At 46.0% G+C, this 20,787-nt stretch overlaps 1 long non-coding RNA gene across 2 annotated transcripts in view; it reads left to right on the top strand.

Annotated features, from left to right (window-relative positions):
- LOC139696556 (uncharacterized) overlaps positions 1-20,787 on the top strand; it is a 114,319-nt gene that overhangs the window by 46,028 nt on the left and 47,504 nt on the right. Inside the window, exon 3 of one of the 2 annotated variants that reach the window (XR_011702631.1) lies at positions 2,293-2,539. The exons of the other annotated variant lie outside the window; for it this stretch is intronic. This is a non-coding gene — a long non-coding RNA (uncharacterized lncRNA). The remainder of the gene's footprint in view (positions 1-2,292; positions 2,540-20,787) is intronic. 2 annotated transcript variants of the gene reach the window in all.

Below are 20,787 nucleotides of genomic sequence, written 5' to 3'. Positions count from 1 at the left end.
TCTCTCCTCCCCCCCTCCTCACCATCCCTCCCCTCCTCACCATCCCTCCCCTCCCCCCGCACCTCCCTCTTCCCTCGCGCCTCCTCCAATGGATTCCCTGAAAGATGGAACGAGAGTGGTGTAGCGAATTTCCATTGGCGGAATGTGACCCTCCGGAAGAATGGTACTTGAGCTTCTCATGTTTGAGTGTGAAAGCGTGTTTGTCTCACTCGATGGGGAATGGTTCTCTTGGTCCCCTGACCCAGGAGCCAGCGATCCCTTCGCCGGGCTGGCGGGGGTCGAGGTTCTTGGGGCACGATCCTAAAAACCTCGAGCAAATGAACAAGTTCTCTTCCACACCTCATTTGAATTTTAGCTTTGTTTCGGATTTTAAGCCTTGTCTACATTAGTACCGATGTCATTTGGAAGTCTTTTAATTTTCCTTGGGGCGTGAATGTACGTGTAGCTTAGGGAAACGCTGTCTCGACGTGGCTGTTTCGCTTTCGGGTTTTCATTAATCCTTTCGTTGTGGGAGGCGAGGAACATATGGAGACTCAACTGACATCTTCACTAATGGCATTGAAATGTGGAGTCATGCCACAGTAGTCAAGTCGTGGGTCAACGTCGGATTGTTGTTATCCGACTCATTGTCGGAGCTCTTTTCGTCTAGTTGCCCGGCGTTGTTCATCCGTTCACCCGCCTTATTGGCCGCCGGGGTATTGCGTCAAGGCAGATGTCGAAGGAAGTGTGTAACATAAAACCCACATGACATTGCGCGTAGCGAGAAGAGACTTCATGTATGAGGCAAAAGATGTTGGCGATTAGAATTACGAGTCCATAGTTAAGCATAAGCTGCATAAATTTTGTTGGAAATCTTATTCGGCGCTTTTCAAAATAGCTACCAGTGGCCAATGTCGCGAGTATTCAAGGGCTTCGGATGGTGCGGTGGTATCCCCCCGAGAGGGCCTGGGTTCGAATCCTGGAGACGACAGATTTTTCAGTGGTATCCCGACCGCTACTTGAGGTGCTTTGTGAAGAGCACTTGGAATGAGTACGACGTCCGTCGGATGGGAAGTTAAACTGCGGTCCCCCGGGCGCCTTAGTGTTTCTTCTCTCCTCCCTTCCTTTCCCATCTATCCCTAATGGCGCCTATGACCTTAGCTGTCGGTCACCTCCCCTGAAACTACTGCTACTACTCGAGTATTCCAACTGAGTGACGGTACAATAGTGTCGAAAGGTAGAGGGAAATGAATGCCAGTTGTCATAGGTCTCCTAACGTATTACTTACTGGTCTCAAACGGTAGGCAGAACAATTGAAATGGAAATTAATCCAGGCTATAGTGTAGATTAGGACAAATTTGAATCGGCTTTCATAATATTCAGAGACTCTATAATTGACTTAAGAGACTTGCATCATTAGTTTAAATTGAACAATATGCCATACTAGGGGTACTGGTATTCATTGCGTGCCATACATTTAAATAATTCCCCATATAGTTACGTGAGCAGTAAATCTGTGCTTTGGCAAATGTTATGAATTGCTGAGGAATTCACGACATTTTCGTTTGCGGCGTGTATTTAGGGAAATGACGGCTGTGCAATAGCGGCTTGAAGTGGTATGCCGACTGTATAAGAAAGATTACTTGTTACCTCGGAGTCAGGTGGTCGTGTTTACAACTGAAGTCCATTTGGGGTTTATTTTTGACCGCTGTTAACTTTGGTCTCATCGTGATCATATTTCGCCCTTCATCAAAGAACGTGCCTCTCCTGTCTCATGTAGAATATGTAGCCATGAGAGCTATATGATTTGGGAACATTTGTATATCTGAATATTATTAGTTGCTTTCCTTTTTTTGTGGTTATTAGTGTTCCTCTTAATATTACTTTCACGATTTTAAAACCTTCCAACTCGTAGTCGAAGTCCTAATTGAATTAACACGTTGGAGGTGTCGTAAACGTTTACCCATAGGTACGCCGTAATTTTTTGAGGTATTTGAGAGTACTTAGTTGTGTTCTTTGGGATATGTAGTTAATATTTGCCGTAAATAAACTTGTTATTGATTATATAAGTAGCTTTGGAGTAACTAACCGGAGGAGAATTTTGTTCCTTTTTTCTGTATGTTTCAGTAAATACTCTTTTTTTTCGTAATTACTTATGTAGCAGTGTGATTTGGTTGCATTCATTCACATTTTGGCGCGATCATGCGCTTGAAAAAAAAGATGAAGATGTTTTTATGTTGTTTCTCCTGTACAAGTGTGGAATTTGTAAAATGATTCATAATCAAATGTTTTTCTCCCCTTCATCCTCGTCAGTCGTAACTCCCACCCACCCACCTACCCAACCAATCACCAAGCGCCGTTAAAAAACAATAAAGAAGCGCGATCCCTCCCGACCAATCGCCACCCACCCGATCCATCCCAGCCAATCACCCACACTCTCCCTCCAATCACCGGCCCTCCTTGGTCCGAGCACCGGCGGAGACCAATAGGTGGCGTGAGAATGATGAGTGACGTCATGGGTCGACGTTGGCGACGATGGTGGAGATTGGGCGAACTACAGGTGACAAGCGCGCCACGCGCGTGCCCTTAACTAGAAAGCCAGTACTCTCTCTCTCTCTGTCTGTCTCTGTCTCCTCTCTCACTTTTTGTTGTAATATCCAGATTCGATTTTTGAAGTGTTCTTATATCTTACACTCCTCTTTTTAGTTACTCGTACTTATTTTCTCGGAATGATGTCCACTAATATACATATCGTGTTTGGCGGTAGTTATTTTTTTTGTATTTTTCGTTATTAGTTTCCTCCTTATACTGTTTTAAATTTACTTTTAGTTACCTTTGGCTGTTCTTTTTAATTCACCTAGACCAGGAAATAGCAAACGTTGATTGACATTAATATGGCGACATGCCGGGGCTGCCGATGTCCCGTCAGCAGTCTTGTTAGTTTATTTTGGATTTTTCGCCGTACAGGTCCACAGCACCCTCGTTTTACTTTAGGACCGCCGTAGAAGTATGTCTGTCTTGATCTGATGCACCTTCCTCTTTTCAGTGTTTTGGCAGTTATCATTTTATGTTGATTAATCAATTCATTAGATCGCCCAAAGTAATCATTTGCATTAAATCATTCAACACCCATTTGAACTTATAAATGAAACACCTTCGCACTTGTAGATTATGTAGTATGATCACATTTTTGTACATTTCGGATAGCTCTCAGGAAATTGTGTAATTACTTAACCGACTGCAGTATACCTATGGAATACCTAGTATGGGGAAATCTTTATAGCTGTTGTACCTTCTAGTGTGTATGTGGGTTGACATTAATTGGAGTTTAACCATTGTATTTTCTTATACACTGTGTGGCTTTACGGTATATTAAAAATAGATGAGAGGTGTTCTGTTAACCCACCTTCTCGATTTGCATGGCCCGTGTTATTTCACCTCTTTCCCTCTTCCCTCATCATTTGACTCCTTGATGATCGAGACCACCTCTAGGATAGAAGACTTGTGCTTCCCGTATCGTGGCGTTGCTATACTTCTTGCATAGTGCCGTATTTATGGTGATCTAACCCCAGGGTTTGTCTTTTCTTCAGTTTTTAGTAGTAACTATTAGAAAATGACATTTAATGCAAAGTATTTATGTTAAATTGTGGACGTGAGATGTCAGGCAGAAGTTGAGTAAGTTAGAGTTAGTTTTGTAATGGTATTGATTATTAAAAATTGGGATATTGAATAGAGACTGGTTGCTGTCTGTTAGTTTTCGCGTATGGATATTGATAGTAGTTTCAAGAGAACAGTTAATCTCCTCGTACAACTTTTTAAGTTGAAAAGTTCGCCCAAGGGTACGCCTGCCTAGGTATTTGGGCATGGTGATACCCATGTCCGCCAACCTGCCTCCCACACCCCCCCCCCACACCCCCCGCCCCCGTGGTCCCCGCAAGAAAGAGGCGTGGGCGGTGACTCCCCACTGCCGGGTTCGTATCTCGCCCAGCCCCACCCCCACGAAATATGCATGTCGCGACTCTAGCTGGGGAACTCTGAGCGCCCTATATCGTACGTAGGGCAGCTGGCCGACCAGAGGTGAACTCCCATCTCTGAACCCCAGCAAATGTGAAGGGACCTCGTAAACCGTATGTTAAATCAGTCGTTTCTGGTTAATGCAATGTAGAAGCAATTTGAAATCCAATATAATGCAGGTCTTCGTGAACTTTTGGAATAAGTCAGGGTTTTCAGGGAATGAGGGAAGGGTGGAGAGAAGCCCGGCGCCGACATGATCATGCTCTCAACAAAAAAGGAGCCACGGTGCCCAGAGCGTGTGTGTATCCGACGGGCGGCGTGAGGGTGCGAAGGGCTCGTCCAGCGCCTCAATGACGATGGCTTCCGTGCAAAGAGATTCCCTGTGGGACATTTCGGCCATTCTGATAGCTCTGCTGTTCAAGTTAAGAACGGAGAGAGATTAAATTTCGGTGGAAAATAGTACTCCCATTTTAATGTAGCTCCCGGGGGCAGTTTTTCTCCCAATTCCTTGGACAGCGTTCACTGCAACTCGCCGAGTGCACCGGAGAAACCGGGTGCTAATTTAAGTCGAACGCTAATGGAGCATTCGCCAAAAAATCTATAGCGGTTGGGGAAAGCGAACGAAAACATAAGATCACACTGCTTTCAAGGCGGCTAATGGGACGATTCCTCCGAGTGCTGATATACGAGGTCGTCGTGAGAGAGGCCCTGGTCCCTTGGCGCCCTCGTCCCCGACGACGCGGGCCTTCGATTTCCACCCCCACACTTTCTCTCGATCCTCGTGGACGTGTGTTAGCATTCTCCAATCTGTCCCAGTCTCACTCCGGTTCCAGTTAGGCGCACGTTGCCCTAAGGATGACCGCTATGAATGATATAGGATGCGGCAACATAACTTCCTTTCAAAAGGGGTTTTGATTTCTAAAAAAGGAGGTTATGTTGCCGCACCCTGTACCCTCCAAGTCTCGAGATAATATGGAAAGAAATTCTAATGCTATTCAGTTATTGTGTATTGCGTGGCGTATTTGTAAATGTGAAACCAAATCTAGGGTTAGGCACTCAGGTCGTTATGGTTTTCACCAATATCTCGCCCTCGAACCGATGCTCATGAGTGAATGAACGTTTCTTGCATGTTTGTGTGTCTACATATACATGCATACATATATATATATCTGTATGTAATTATATATGTATATAAATATGTATGTATTTATATGTGTATATATGTATATGCATATGTATGTGTATGTATGTGTATATATATATATATGTATATTTCTGTATGTATATATATATATATATTTCTGTATGTATGTGTGTGTGTATATATATATATATATATATATATATATATATATATATATACATGTATGTATGTATGTATGTTTTTTTCACGTAGAGTTGGAGAATGCTTTACGCACCATCGCAAGTCATCGGGACTTAAAGTGTGTGGGACTCTCCTAGGGTGGGCACTGCTGCCACCGGTGTCCATCCCTTGGCCTACCCACTAAACTCCCAACTCTTTAGTGCCTGCCCCCCGGAAACCGCCGCTAGGTATTACTTCGGTGGGGCAGTCATGCCCTTTAGGCCACTCCCGATGCTCTTTCAAGCTCAGATTGGCTCCGCTTCCATCCTCCTTTCTGCCTGACGCCTTAGGCGACTCAGTTCCTCTACAATTTGTGATGCGAACGCGACCCCAGCATTCCAATCCGACTCGGACCTAAGTAGACAGGACCCTAGCCCTTCTGGTGTCATAGGGCCCTGCCAAGTGCCACAAAATAAGCCTCGTGCATCGACGAATCTTGGGCACCGAAACAGGACGTGTTCTACACTCTCGTCCTCACCTGTGCAAGCCGGGCACTCCGCACTTCCATACACCCCAATGCGGTGCAATAAACTGCAAAAGTTGCCGTGGCCAGTAAGTACCTGGGTGAGTTGGATTGTCAGATGGCCATGTCCTCAGCTGATCCATGCTAAGACGTCTGGGACAATCCTATGAGTCCAACGGCCCTCCATAGCTTCATCCCACCTTAGCTGCCACTCTTTCATCAGTGCCGAAGACCATTGCTGTCGGCTGTTTGACCGGGCTTGGTCCGGTCCTGTATTCCGCCTTGATCCATGGAAATTCCTGGCGCGTTCTTGTGCCAGGAGATCTAAGGGAGGAAGTCCTCCTATCACAGATAGAGCAATGCAGGATACTGAACGATAGGCTCGTGTAACCCTCAGGGTCTTAGTTCTGTAAGCTCGTCTACGCTTGCCCCATAACTTCTGTTTTTGCTCATTGCCTCGTACCGTATTGGTGCGCCATACATGATAATGGAGATAACCACAGAAGCGAGTAGTCGCCGCATAGCTGAAGGTGCCCAGTGTGTCTTGCCCGGGAATCGAACCCGGGACCCTCCGGTCAGCAGTCCAACGCTCTACTCATTGGACTACCGCGACCCACATATATATATGCTACGTGATTTTTCACCCAAGCTATGTGATTTTTCGGGTACAAGATCTTCCTAGGAAACCATAACCGGCACAGGGAAAGGAACTGGCCCCCCTACCCTGATGTGGTGAATTTTCACACGCCGTGTAGGGCTAAGTGCTGGGTGAACTCTACCATCACCTACCAAACCGACCTTCGGGTAGATTACTGTGTTTATGGTTTATATATATATATATATAAACCATAAACACAGTAATCAACCCGAAGGTCGGTTTAGTAGTTGATGGTAGAGTTCACCCAGTACTAAGCCCTATGCGGCGTGTGAAAATTCACACATCAGGGTAGGGGGGCCAGTTCCTTTCCCTGTGCCGGTTATGGTTTCCCAGGAAGACCTGGTACCCGAAAAATCACTTTAGCTTGGGTGGAGCTGCAGGTGCCCAGAGTGCTTTGCCCGGAAATCGAACCCGGGACCCTCCGGTCAGCAGTCCAACGCTCTACCCACTGGACTACCGCGACCCACATATATATATACTATATATATATATATATATATATATATATATATATATATATATATATATATATATATATATATATATATATATATATATATATATATATATATATATATATATATATACTATATATAATTCACATGGGTACCGATATAAGGAAAAGGGAAGTGAACACACAAGAAAGACCAACACAGTGGGGAAGGTGGAATCGAGCAGATCACAAGCGTAACCCCCCCCCCCCAACGGGTCCTCTCCTTGTGGCCTCACACTTGCCCCCTCGGGGCCCCAGTCGAAAAGCTTGGTAGTGCTCGGAAGTCGTCATTTCCAGGAAAACATTTGGTCAGGCATGCACGCAGTCATATCCGTTAGCAGTGGCAGTCAATTAGTCTATTCGCAAAACAATTCTTTCGCAGTGACTGGACGTGCCCTGGACTTGGGGAGAGTCGTGACGATTAAATGCGCAGAGATTTTCGAGTTTCTGCGCCAAGAATTAATTGGTGCAGTTGGGTTTCTGTTAGTCGACGAGGGAGAGGTTTGGCATCCGCCCAGTGGGTGCATTGGGTCCGTGGGGGGGGGGGGGGTCCCGGGTGCACTCATCACCCCGCGTGCGGGCCTGTGGAACCGTTCCCATCCACCGGGGGCCTTCCCTTGTTTTCTCGCTGCCCTTGCTCCTCGTAGGTCGACGGGGTCGCACGCACTGAAGGCGGCGCGTGGTGGCATTTCGATGTCTCTGGTCCGTTGCAAGAGAGTGTGGTGGTGTACTTGGGTTGTCGATGCTCGGCCTCGCGCGTGCCATTGGTGAGCAGCGGGATGGATTTCCCCTTGAGCCTTCCTCCTTCCGAGCCTCCCACAAGTTTGGCCACCGTCCATATCCTCCCCCGTTGGTGCTTGATGCTCAGTTAAGGGCGTCCTTTGGTGCACGCGCACCCGTCCCCATGCAGACGTCAGCTGGTGCTATGATCCAACCAAAACGTGAGTCGACTCACGCGCCGGGCGTATGGACTACGAATGAAGCATTTATCGTCTGGCATGCGAACTATTTATGGTGTATTTTTCATGTGGGTAAATATGTTATTATTCGTTGAAACCTAATTAAATTACAAGCAGTTCTAATAATAATATCCTTTGTGTCTTGCGATGAATGAAGTACGCGAATAATTAGAGTTAACAAGATTCAGTGTTGTTATGAGTATGAATGTATCGGGACGAAATGAAACGAAAGTCGTAGCGCGCGGTATTGGCAGTATATTAATTTGCTTTTCAGTAATAAAATGCTAAAATCTACCCAGCGAATGTGTTAATGAATAAATATTGGGTAAAATATTTCTGTTGCGTCCTAGAGGTACTGGAAATCCGAAAATGGGAGTTGCGGCATGCCGAGCACCTTGGTGGAATGCAGCAGCATTTTATTATTATTGGTAATCCACCGGTTAGGGTAGGTTTTGGATGGATGCAGCTTAAACAATTGTACAACAATACGTTTCCCTGACCCTTCCAAGCAAAAAAGCACAACCCGATATCCTACCTTCCCATCCCTTCATGTCCGTATACTTCCTTCCACCCAACATACCTATCCTATTTCTGCCCCTTCCTCAATAGCCTAGCATTCTCCCCTTTATCACACTCTCCAACATCCCACTGCCAGTCAACACCCCCTTCATCCACTTTTCCTGCCTCCACAGGATTCCTCCCAACGAACCCCTCCCTTCGTCCACCATACCAAGTACTTCCTCATTTGTTTTCTTCTCTATCCATTTCACCTTCTCCATTCTTCTCCACACCCACATTTTAAAAGCCTCCAATCTACGTCTATCCTCCTGCTTCAATGACCACGTTTCCGCGTCGCACATAACTACGCTCCATCAAAGTTTTTACGAGTCTTTTCTGGACATCCTTGCCTTCAACGTCCCTGTCATCTACTGCCGCCTCCTCGTGAGAGCTTCTTTGTCTGGTGCAATTCTTCTCCTTATGTCCCTATTACTTCGACCGTGTTGGTCCAGAATGATTCCGAGATACATGAAGTGTTCTGCCTAATCCAGTTTTCTGCCCTACTATTTTAACGTTCAGCTTAGCTTTCATCTTTCTAGAAAACCGTATAGCCCTAGTTTTATTTACATTTTCGTACTCACATCCCATTCATTAGTCACCTTCGTGACAAACAGGTAACACTTGCGGGTAAATTCACGTTTGGAAGTCCTCACATTATTAAATTGCGATGACAGACCTACTAGGTATCACGCTTGTTAACACGTCAAAAATGTTCTCATTCCTCCATGTCTGTCTAGCATAAAAACGGGAACATTGACTATCGAGCGCACTCATGTCTAGAGTGAAAAACTTCCTTTTGCGTGGAGAACTTAACTCTGGCCACAGTGCTATTAAAGCGCAATCTTTTATCTCCATCCCGGATTAATCGCTGTGAAATTGTCTCACGAGTCCGGGACTTGTGATTTAATTACGTCTTCGATGGCGAAGTAATAAATTCATCGAGAAGAGAGGCTACTGGTTCCCATTCGAAATGGTTGATGCCGTGTTTTCTTCGAATTCCGCCCATGCCACGGGAATTGAAGGCAAGCGATGTGTCACGTAATAGACTATCTATATTGCGAATACACTGGTTGGTTTAATCATTACGGATCATATCAACTTATGGTATTCTTCCAAGATTCCAGACATTAAATCCGCGGCATGAGCCGTCTTAGTTCCGATCACCTTATCCCACTGGTTTATTTTGCCTTAGTATTCTGACATCTTAACTTCCATTTGTGTATGTGCTTGGGCGAGAGAAAATTTCGCTCGAATATTTATAGAACTTGGGTTGTTAAGTCTGTTTACTATTTAAACGTCTTTCTCTCTCTTTCTCTTCAATAGCTGCTTCAATCGAAATCATTTAACCGTTTTAGGACGGTGTGTTTTAAAGAAAAAACGAAAGTTACGTGGAAACCACCTCGTTTATTTATCCCCAGTGCATAAGAATAATTACGACAGGAAATACATTTTGTCTTTTGATCATATACGAGCCTTAAATGGAAAGTCTTCGATACCTACAATAATTTGCCTGTTGTCGTACGAACTGTTGACTCCCCGTCGCCTGTGCAGGCCTCGTGGAATGGCCGTCACGAACAGTTGGTTGCCCGTGTCCATGTGAGGAGTGCCAGCTATTAGCCGCGAAGAACGGCACCCGAGGCTGTTCCAAATGCACTCTTGCCATTCAATGAATTAAGTTGCATTTAAAGGAGTTCAGTAATGCACTCGTATACGTGTGCACCCAACCAGAAAAATAATATGAACTTGTGCAGTGGGAAAAACTCGGATTCCCGTAAATTCGCCTCCCATCAGGGCAATGCGATTCCCGCGCCAGGGAGGAAATACTTGTTGCGCGGGTAATTGTCCGTTCGCCGCATAGCATATGTAGTCCTGAGACGAGTCAGACTGGGAATTAAGTTTGAATAAGGCGACTATAAATATATCCCAAGTGTTAGTTGTCAGTGATATCGGGGCGCCGTGAATCAATTCTTTATCTTACGTGGAAGCGAGCCGTGTGGGATTCGGTGTTTGTCTCGCAAGGATTTGCGATGACATGGTGGAGGCCACGGGCTGCGAGCGATATCTCTTCGGTAATATTTCGAACTGCGAGGGTGGGCGAAAGATCCCCGCGACCGGTCTTCGCCCCAGCCCGCCCTTGGCCCGCGCCGCCGTCTCATGCTGCGTTGCCCAGTTGCGTGTCTTTTTCATTGGAACAGTTGCAATCTTAGGGGAATGGATCGACAGCTGAGGTCATTTGCGCCATGATGGATGGCTGGGAAAGGATGCGGGGCGGAGGGAAACCCGGCGTCGCCCTACTCTTAATGAAAGGCGCAAAGAGGCCCCATCCGACGGACGGCGTACTCGCTCGAAGTGCTCTCCCCGAACTACCTCGAGTGGGCTGCTGGAATGGTCGACGAGGCGGATAAAATGTGCATGGTGTGCGGAAGAGTGGAGGAGGAGACGATATGGAGCACGCTGAGGAAACAAGGGCCAACTGCCACGCCACTGGAGACACCTTGGGGACAGAAGAGAAACGAGAAGGAAAGGGAGAGGTGGCCAGGGGAAGGGTGCGTGTGCCGGCCAAGTACGCACGTGCGTAAGGGGGGGGGGGTCGGACGGCAGGTCCAGGCGAGGCGCGATGGCGTAAGATGATGGGGAAGTCCAGGGCTGCGGTCGAATGTCTTCGGGTCGAATTATTACTGGTCATTGTGGCTTAGAAAGTTCAAACGCAGTGGTAAATCTGTGAATTTTAATATGAATTTTTGTAAAATTTTCCATTTTAGGTAACAGATATGTTACTGGTAGTTAACATATTTAAATGTTACCACATATTGTGCTCTCAAATACCTGGGCGTCGATAATGGGCGAGAATCAGCGTGGTAATCATGACGCTGCAGTCACCGTTGTTGGACGGGAGCAGTTGTGGCGAGGCGTGGGAGGTGGCGCTCCTCGTGCCGTGAGCGCGGGAGCAGCCGTTGAACGCACTCCGATCTCTTTCCCCGCGCCCCATGGATAATGATTTTTTTCTCTCTCTCTCTCCCCGCCCCCCCATCGGGGCCCTCTCCCCTGGAGCCCCTTTGTTCGAAACCTCGATCCGCCCGGCCCCCTTTCCATATTCACTCTTCGTGGCATGATTTTAATCTTGCCGTCGTTCGACAAGTGTGTTCGGGGCCCCTGTCACCCTTCGCATCCGTGTCTCGAAATAATGATTTGCCGTCGCCTCCGTTCTCGAGAGCCCGCAGCTGCTCTTGTTATGACCGTCATTAAGATAAGGGTGGGCGGAAGAGTGTCGCTCTTGAGGTGCTCGGCGTTTAGCGAGGAATTGAATTGGAGCGGAACTGGTTTTCGGTATTGGCGGCGACGAAATGGGCGCGGAACGGTTTTCCCTCCATCTTCAATCATCTCGAGGGACCGGCGGGCGCCCTAAGGCCACCATTGACGATAGTCTGCTGCATAGGTTTATCGTAATTTGCCTCGTGGAGAATTTGCAATTTTCCCGCTTTTTTTTAAAACCGATGATACAGTTCCGCGACATCCATCCAGCCATCCGATGTGACGTGTACGTTTTCTCTCGTATCTCGTCGAAAAGCGAGACAAACTCTCGTTTTAGCAAGCAGTACGGAGGTGATGGCCAGCGGACGATTTCCCGGAACACTGAAGTCCAAGTTTTGATAGAACCGCCCTTCCACTCTTCCTGCCCTCGCATTTTACTTCTCTTTTAATTTTAGAATTGTCTCCAACGGAATATTATTCATATTTACCGATATCCCTTGGTTCCATGGATACGATGACGATAGGTTCATTCGTGTGAGTCCTAAAGAATTAACACTGACGACACATCCGCCATTCGACAAGTGAATTTGGGAGGGATTACATGGATCCATTCAATAAAGTTCCCCTCCTGTCCTTTCAATGTATCGATGGATTGTTTTCATTGGTGGGGTCCAGAATATAATTCCTAAATGCTGTGGAAGACCGTGCGTCGGACTCGCGTATTTCATGAACTCCCGTGTATAATCACTACTTCAATTGCAATGCTAACCGTCGGAAACCGCTCTTGACGACTGACGGTAAGCTAATCGTACTTCGAGTGCAAACAGCAGGAGGGAGGCATCACTAACGGCAGGTGAATAAACCGGCGCAGATCCATGCAGATAAGGAAATTGGTCAACAGACGGTCAATATTTAATTGGTGTCCATACTTAAGGAGTAGCTTCGCGTATTCCCTGCTTTTATGGCACCACGTGTTTCGGTACCCTTAAGCGTAATCATGGTCCATGTAGGTGGAAATTTGTTTATGATTATGTGTATTTCATTGGTTTGAAAGACGCGGGCAAGTGGCTGGGATAGCAGTTACCCTCGCTCTATCGCCAGGGTGCTACAGTGGGGCCCTCGTGTTTTATAATTGGGGAACACGTCATCCTGAATCAATGGTGTACGGAGAGCATTTAAGTGCTGGTTTGGTTGCGTGTGAAGTATTCTGATGTTGGGTTTGAAAACCAACAGAAATGGATAATGGACTCGCAATATCATTTTAAAAGGTGAGCCCGTCAGGGAGTTTTGCTTCTTAACGATTGGCAAACCTTAAATAATGGCAGCATACTGAACGCAATTGGTATCCATAGTCATGACTCAAGAGATCACCAGGAAGGCGATGGGAAGTTGACTTCCTTAATATTCCAAGGGACGTTCCGGGTCAATCAAAAGGGTAAAAAGTAATGCATGTATAGAATACTTAGAAGTTAATTCGCCTAATGGGCGCACTTGACTAGGAAAGGGAAGGCTCCCAGCAGGTCAGAGTTGGATCCAGCCCACACTGATGGTGCGGGGCAATGGTGTGGCGTAAGCCGGATGACCTAATGCGGGGACCGCCCGCGCGACTTATCACACTTCAGGAAAAGGCCTGACCCATTCGTGAGCGGCTCTTGTTTCATTGTGCCAAACCAAAGAAATAATTGAACACGTTCGCTCCGTGGGGACCAGTCCAGGAAATGACGGGCGAGAAGTGAAAGCAGACTTTCTTTTCTTTCTTTTGGAGTATGTGCAGCGTCTCTCTAAGAGGCATTGCTCTCTTTGAAGAGGCATTTGAAATGGCGCTGCATTCATAGCCGGGCGTGGTCAGTTAACCAAGGTCCGAAGCCTCAGCAGAAAGGTGCACGGCCTACCATCTCTCAACGTGGCCATCTCCAGAAGCATTCCAGTTCTCACTCTTGGGTATTCGGGGGCGGTCGCCCTGGCATGGGAAGGTGGAATTTGATAACTTAAACGCACGTGATGTTCATGCAGTTAATAATGACGACATCCATTGGTTTCCACTGAGGGATTCAATGCTATCCACTCTGTTGTGACATATCCGATGTGGTTGTAAGTAATTAAAGGTTGACATTATGGGATCGGTTTATTCATTCGCCCATATTCTGGAAGTTAGGCCTAAGTGTTGATAGCATTCTTCCAACTGCGAAGTTCTTGGTTTCGCAGACCTATCGGATTTGATGTTTCGGCTTGTAAACACTCTGAGCTTATTTCCCTCTGGGATCGTTTGCGCACGTTTCTCGTCAATTTTAGAGACTTGCTCACTGTCCATTGTTCTTCTGTTTTATTTATCATCATTATCAGTTATGTATTTCGTGCGTGTACGGAGTATTGTGAATTTGTTAATATTTGCGTCCCATTTGTTTACATAAATTCATCATCGTGTTCTTCGATTCTGTGTTGCTGTTCAATGCAGGGCTCTCGTGGAGAGTAATTACTGATGATCTAGACTGCTGATAAACTGTGCGTGTGTTAACGCTGTTGAAATATTTTAGCGTGACATCTTCTGCAAACTTTAATATACTTTTACATGGGACTAAAATTGACTATTCTATGCGAGATTTGAATAAAGCATGCTAAGTTATACAAACAACACTTACCTGTCGGTGTAGTCATTTTGTACTCTATTTTTAAGTAATTCCAGATAACTTAAGAAGGGAAATTAGGTCACAATGGTCCGGTAAGGGGAGGTTCTACTTAATTTTCCCTTAGCTTACCTACCTATCTTCACCTTCACATAAATAATATGGTGCTTTCTAAGAGGTAGGTTTCTAGCGGAATGTCTAGTAATAATTATTAGTTTGATAATGATTGGGTTATTTTTTTTTTAATCTGTTGTCACATTGTCACTCATTTCTTGTCTTTATCATGAAAATGGTGCGATAAAATGTTTTTGTGTCTGTACTAAATTGAATTTTATATGATAATAAAGGCATTTTTATTAATAAACTCAGTAGTATCCTGTACTTAGTGCCTGGGAACAACACGAAAAGTATTAAAGGAGCTAGTCTGTATGTTGTCATTGCCATTTAAATCATATTACGATAGCAAGCATATTCTTATAAATGAAAAATATGGTGCCAAGCTAATGAAATGGCATTAAGAACCATGAGAGATGATACCAGTAGCAGCACTGAGATTTTTCAACGATTTTCGGTAGTTCCTCATGGAATCAATATATTAACATTGAATTGGCAAGCCATCGTTAAAGATGATCAAAATCTAAAATCTACCATTGAGACTATTTCCCTGTGGATTTTTGCTTCGAAGATAATTTTATTTAAACTCGTCATATTGCATGAAGAAAGTGAATATATTAGAAGAACTTAATACACTAAGGGCTCCCCATGCATGGAGTACGTCAGATAGGGTCAAATATTTATTTTCTGTAGGAACAATTTTTGATATAGAGTATTCAAATTTTTGCCTAACCTGGCATTTCGCCAAGTCGCACGATAATCTTTAAGAGGTGATTGGCGATTCCGGTTGGCTTAACTTCGCAAAAGGCTGGGAGTGGACGTCTTGAGAAATGGAAGGTTTTCTCGGAAGTGACGGCAAAGTATTTCATGCTGTTCGTCAAACGGTTGAATCCTAAAAAATGTTTTTCACAAATTAGCAGCTCGATTAATAATAAAATTAACAATTTAATGTCTTCCTTAGACATTGTGGCATTCTATCAAATAGGGACGTTCTTCGTCAAAAGTGTCCAGCAGTAGACTCCTTGAACGGTTCACGTTTGGTGGATGAAGTATCTGAACCACTGTGATGTTGGACCCGCCGTCTCGGCCTGGCGGAACGGGCGCCCGTCTCCGCTTAGGACTCCGTGGCGCCGCTGTCGTTGCCTGCTGCTTGGTTCGCCTGTCTCTCCTCTTCCTCCTTCATCTCCGTCAGGATGCTGTGCAACTCCAACATCGGCTTGTACTCTTGGTTGATTGTCAGCAACTGCGAACGATCAAAGAACGTGTGTTGTGAGTTTCCATCGAACCGCGACCCCCTCGGTACTACGGTGCACATGGTGCATCTGTATCAATGCATCCACATGCAAAAATCTGCAAAATGGTGGGCACGCATTTTCAACGGTGTAGCAATGCGTACAAAGATAAGGAACTGGAAAGAGTTCGAAGGGATGATCTCGCGAAAGGACGCACGCGGCGGGAAAGGTTGGAAGGAAGATGATTCCAATCGCAGAAATAACATCGGAGCAACTTAATGATTGGGTTCCAGGTTACTTTATTTTTTAATGGAATACTAAGAGATTTGAAGTCGGAATCTGTTTGATATAGTTAAATGCGACTGTTGTAGAATATAAATACATTTTCCTTTGGAATAAATAGTTTGAATGCCACTGCGTTAGTTCCCAGTTGCTGCCGAATGGGGTTGTGTTTATACCGCGATACTTCCCATTCAACTGACTCGTATATTTATTTGAGTGGCATTTTTTTGATATACTCGTATTTCGCTAGCATATTGTTCGAGTCGTTATTAATCGATTTACTTCTGTTTCCGATTTAGTGGAAATTACCTTCAATTGCAACTATGGCCGCGGTGAATAGCTGCATCAGTGAGATTGCTATGTTCGCATTTAAGTCTATAAAGTTTGTAGCTATCGAACATTTTTCCCGCAACTGCTCTACGGTTAAAAATCATGAAGATAATGAAATGTTTTTTTTTTAGGTTACAATGGTTTTAGCAGTAACCCCATGCATTGAAAAACCAGGAGATAACGGCGGATATATCAAGAAAGATTAGAAGAGCGTATTTTCTTGCCCAAGTGTATATCTGGCAGGCTATTGGGCAATCAATTTTTGAATGCCGCTGAAAAACACCCGTGTGGGGACGAAGTTGTATTTTTCGGGTCGGCTGGCATTGTTAGGGGCGAAGGCGGCGCTCGGGTGCGGCCCCGGGGGGGGGGGGGGGTTGCGAGGTTGTGGCGGTGGTCGAGGCGGCTGCAGGCCGCCGCCCCCGGATGCCATTAGCCGTGCACCGCGCGGAGCGAACGGACGCGTGTTTAACTCGTAAATGCTAGCGCGGACACTGGTCTCATTGCCCGGGGGCCGACACGGCTCACCTCGTGGGGTGCACCATCACTAGGGGGGTTTATTTCCGCGTGTGTTGTCGTTCGGGGTCCCAGGGGCGTGCGGCCCGCCCCCACCCCTGATTGATGGCGACTGGGGCCCGTGTTAACACGATCTCTCCCCGTAGGCCCCCCTCCCCCATCCTCCCGCTCCCTGATCGTTGGTGGTGGTGGGGCCACCCCTTCGGCAACCACCTCCCCACACTCCGTGGCGGCTGGTGATTTTGGTGCGAAGGTGGCGACCTCCCCCTTCCGCGCCAGCACCATAATTCAGGGCCGGCGCGCCGAACTGGCTGCGATCGGAAATTGGGTTATGCCGGGGGTTTCCGCTCCATGCTAGCACCTGGGATGACCGCTGCCGCCGGCCCTAATTGAGAGGGGTCCCCGTGTGGTCCTCTCGCACGCCATCTCGAGTTGTGCCCGATTTGCTCTACGCTGAATTCCAGGAGAAAGGGACTAGAATCTCAATTTGTATTTTCCTTAATATGAGAGATTATAATGATGGTAATGTGATTATCAGTCGTACTTGTAATTTATTTAGTTGCACGTTGCGAACGAATTGGCTCCATGGGAATGGATGGTGATTTGCGAGGATATCGACGATTCCATTCTGTGACCTTGGGGTCAATTCCATCCTTTTGCCCCGATTCCAATGGTTATGCGATGCGATACAAGAAACGACACTCCTTTCAATCGCGAATCAGTTCGCAACCGCATTGCCCACGTTAGTTCTACTATATTGGCATATTCTCGCGCCGATTTTCTCCCGTATTTAACTTTTTCCGAGTCGAACTGCGTCGAACCTCGGCGTCGTTCTTTGAGTGCGTGAAACGCCTTGTCTGTGAGCATGGTACTTGGACTCGTATCCTCCTCCCTCTCCCAGGCCCTTCCAGTCGTATATGATTGCTGTAAAAGCATGTTTTTATTAATTTAATTTTTTATTTGTATTTTTAGTACCCTGCAAGCCACCGCTAGGGTTCTACCATACAAAAAATTCTCATCTGATTTTGCCGTTTAATTAGCAAGGGGTCTTCTAATTTCTATTTTTCGAAATCGTTGTCATTCCCGCCAAACATAACACGAAGTCCACCGCTCTACTCTTCAAAATTAGAGATTCCCGAGGGAAATATTTTTCTTCGCCGCTTATTTCGTGATTGCAGTGCGGTCGTTGGGCGCCCTTAGATTCCCAATGAGGTAGGCTTTGAAAGCGCATCGTGGATTTCCAAGCGTTCATATTCCATTTCATTCCTCTACTCCAAACATTTTCCGGGAAGAAATCGGTTCTCGTGGTCTTTTGCAGTTTCATTAATCTCGAAGTCCCTCCGTGCATCGCATGCATCTGTTTCCGCCGACGGCGAGAATGCGTCACAATCGAGTTGGTTTTTCCCGGCGCTCACCCTGGCAGTGGCGGTGGATCGCGGGGCCCCTATTGACGATCGCCTCCGGTCAGAAGAGTGAACTACGGACTATAATTGCCCTCCGCCCCCTCCCTCGTTTGCAGCGCACCAATAAAGCGAGCGATCCGCTGATCCCTCCTTTGGTGCGCTCCCCCACCCCGTGATTGCATCCCGCGTCGCGGGGGGTGCAATCACGATCGCCGCCGTGGGGTGGGCTCTCTTGACCCAAATACCCCATCCTTTCAGCGGTAAGGGATGCACGCGGCCCCCCCCTCTCCTTCGCATCGCTCGGGAAATAACCCTTTTGTGTGCAGTTCCTTTAATTGGCCGGGTGGACTTGCTCCTCCAAGTTCAGAAGTGCGTTACGAGAGGAAGGAACGATCGTGCTCTTTGAGTTACTCGATCGCATGGCCGTGTGATTGCTCTCATCGCGCGAGTGTGAGCATCTTCTGGAATGAACATCGATCATAATTTTGATTTGTTTTGTAAATGAACGGAGTGTGTACATGAGGCATTTATTGATCATATTTTTTCTCTTTAGCCTCCGTGAGTGTCGGCTTGTAAATTTTAACAACCCAAAATTGAAATAATCTCAAGAAGCCGCAAACTTCTCAATAAATGAAATAAAGAAGTAATATATGTTTCCCATTTCAAGTTGATAAAAACCGTTAAAGAGCTTTAAGTTTTTTGGATTATGAAATAAATATATTCCAAGAAATTGCGGGAGATGCCGCAGCAGTAACGTTTAACGGAGTCCCTAATATGCATTTCAATTTCATTACCGGGATACCGCTCAAGGCGAATGATTTTTATACTCTGAAATTGTTGCGAGGAAGTATATGCATGTGCGTATACCTATGGTCCTTGGACGGATTGCAATATAATATTTCGTGGCAATTGTAACTGCATGTGTTGAGTAAAATACCTGCTTCATGCAAGAGTAAAGCACACCGGCCTGGATTCTGAGGCCCCGAGGAAGCTTCGATCGTGGTTAGATTCTAATAAACCTCAAGGTTACCACTTACCATTAATCGTTTCAGGTGTAACTTTGTGAAATTTTTCCTTGATGAAATAACTCCTTGATGAGCAGCGTAAAAAATGAGGCTTGGTAATTCCACGTAGAAACTAATGCAATAGCATCACCTCCAGGCCTGATGCTATTGCACCTCGTTCATCAAAACATTCGATGGTTTCTGGCTCAACTTTGTGGAAGTTCAAGTTCATTAAATGAAGAACATGATGTATTTTTCCACTGCTGTATATTTACGTACAACTAGTTTCAACGCTTAAGCGTCATCATCAGGTGATCATCTGAGCGTTGGAACTAGTAGTATCAAAATAAAGAACAGTGGACAAATACATTGTGTTGCTCGTTTAATGGCATTTAAGTATATTTTCCGTGTGGAGTTACCAAGTCTTATTTTTGATGTTTTCGTGTATTATAATTGCAGAAGGATTAGTCGAATTTCACTATCAGTTCCGCAAATATAATTTAAATCGCATATGATTATTTCATTCTAGTCTGTAGTAATGAGGTCTTCCAAAGTTATCGGGTGTCGGTGAGTAACGGCTGGTATGCTTTGGTGTCTTGAAGTGGAATGAACGCGAAGCTGTGCGTATGCGTGGGCGCGCGCTGCGAAGCCCTCTAAGTGAAGCCTTAATTGGTTTAGCGGGGAGGGGGTTGGGAGGTGGACGGAGGAAGAAGACCCTCGCGGCCCTTATCCGGTTTCGGCCGGCGCCTCCTCAATCGATAAGCGCACCTTCGGATTACTTTCCCGGTCGATTCGAGGTTTCATAATTTATTCCGCATTTAGATAATAGGCTGAATTATTCATAGCTGTTTGCATGAAAAAACCTGATAGTCCCGTGAAACTGCCCGTATGAAATGTTCTTGGACTCATATTAGGGGGAATATTTTTCCGAGTTGCAATAAGGATTCCGGCGATTAGCTTCTGAGAATTGATCCACTAAATGTCTTAGTGTACAAAAGAATCGCTGGCTTACTGGTATCCGGTTTCTTCATTTGACGATCTGAATTTATTTCTTGGTAACTTGATGGCAGTATCTGAAGACATACCTTAGGTGGTTAAGCGTACCTTCAGTCGGCGTGGGTGCCTCGGGAAAGTCCTGCAATGCGGTTCACCGCACTCGGCAGGAACCGAAGATTAAATCTTCTTTCTACCGGTCGTCGGTCGTGAGATACTAGTATTTCTAGGCTGGCCCGTTGGCCGCGCAGCTTGAGGATTTTCCCTAGTGCGGCCCGCTCGGTTTTACGTCGCAGCGTTGGTGCTTTCGCCATTTGAAATTGCACGGAGTAGTTGCCGCACGTGTTTTCGGCGGTGACATCTTTGTCGTATCAATGCGAAGGGATTGGAATCCGATGCGATGGTATTTTAATTCTTTCTTCCCTTTTGGGAATTAAATGAACAGCTTCTGCTTATTGCTACGCCTGCCTGATGACGGGATTTCACTCGCCGTTGGGCTTGATATTCGCTGAACTCGGCCGACAACTACCAATCCGACCGTCGGGTTGATTTC

This window comes from Hetaerina americana, unplaced genomic scaffold (assembly GCF_022747635.1).
Source record: "Hetaerina americana unplaced genomic scaffold, ioHetAmer1.1.p SCAF_7, whole genome shotgun sequence".
NCBI lineage: Eukaryota > Metazoa > Arthropoda > Insecta > Odonata > Calopterygidae > Hetaerina > Hetaerina americana.
This window is presented reverse-complemented; position numbering and strand designations above follow the sequence as displayed.